At 43.0% G+C, this 1071-nt stretch overlaps 1 long non-coding RNA gene across 1 annotated transcript; it reads left to right on the top strand.

Annotated features, from left to right (window-relative positions):
• Positions 1-75: 75 nt before the first annotated feature.
• Positions 76-957, top strand: LOC121964986. Its single transcript, XR_006107435.1, has 3 exons — positions 76-278; positions 382-413; positions 507-957. It is a non-coding gene; the product is annotated as an uncharacterized LOC121964986 (long non-coding RNA).
• The last annotated feature ends 114 nt before the right edge of the window (positions 958-1071 follow it).

Below are 1071 nucleotides of genomic sequence, written 5' to 3'. Positions count from 1 at the left end.
TTTGACGCACATCTGTACGCCTACTTTTTATATCTGTTTACTGCCCATAAAACGCAATATGCGCACTTCCTGAACAGCATTTTGCATTTTGTGGGGGGGCTTTCTGTACTTCCCGAAACTGACTGAGCGCATTTATCATTAAAGACTAACTCAAATCAGCGCAAGCCCTCAAACTGAACCACAAAAAAAATTAAAAAGGGGAAGTTTTTTAACCTTTTAACTGTCAGAAGAAGAGAGCTGACACATTTTTCGGACACGGGGTGGGGTGGATATAAAAGGTGAATGATCTGCTTTTTGTCACATGATGATTTGAGGTAGATTCTCGATGTGTCTTTAGAGAACGTATGAAGACTTGTGTTTTCTCGTTTGGTTGTTTTCCAGCGCTTTGAAATGGAGTCACAGCCGGTGTTGGGGTGAGCGTCGCTTAATATTGTCTGTTTTATTCTAAACTTAATGTTTAATTTGCACCTCAGTGACCTTACTTTCGTTTCTCCGTTACTTTACAGCCACCCCAACCGAACCTACGGAGTGGCCAATCCCGGTTATATGCCAGCAGCACAGGGAGCACCCGGTAAGCTCCGCGGGTTTATCACTAAACTTTTGCACTGAACTTGAAGCTTTTTGTTATACTATGCATGTAAAGAGTGTTGTGATTTGCGCGCGCGCGCACACAAACACACACACACGCACACACACACACACTGGAGTGACGTAATTTTACGTGCAGGTTATTCGAGGCTGCTGTCGCTGTACGTAGAAGCTGTAGGAGTCGTGTGTGCGCTACCTACTGCTCACATAAAAGTTATAGCCTAGTGTTTGTTAGACGACCTAACCCTGTCTGCGAGGGTTAAAACCCTAACCCCAACCCTAACCGCTGTAGATGTAGCCTACAGCATCTTGCAATGGATAAAAACACTGAAGGACAAGGTAAGTCCGATCGCACGAGACTTCAGGTGTTGTCGTGTAGAAACATGTTCCAACTCTTGATCTTTTGAAGAATTCAGTTGGATTTTCGGAAAAAAAATCAAATAATACGCATTAGAGTCTCTAACACTTAATACATATCTATAT

This window comes from Plectropomus leopardus, unplaced genomic scaffold (genome assembly GCF_008729295.1).
Source record: "Plectropomus leopardus isolate mb unplaced genomic scaffold, YSFRI_Pleo_2.0 unplaced_scaffold18062, whole genome shotgun sequence".
Classification (NCBI taxonomy): domain Eukaryota; kingdom Metazoa; phylum Chordata; class Actinopteri; order Perciformes; family Serranidae; genus Plectropomus; species Plectropomus leopardus.
The sequence above is the reverse complement of the archived record's forward strand: the minus strand, read 5'-3'. Positions and strand labels throughout refer to the sequence as shown.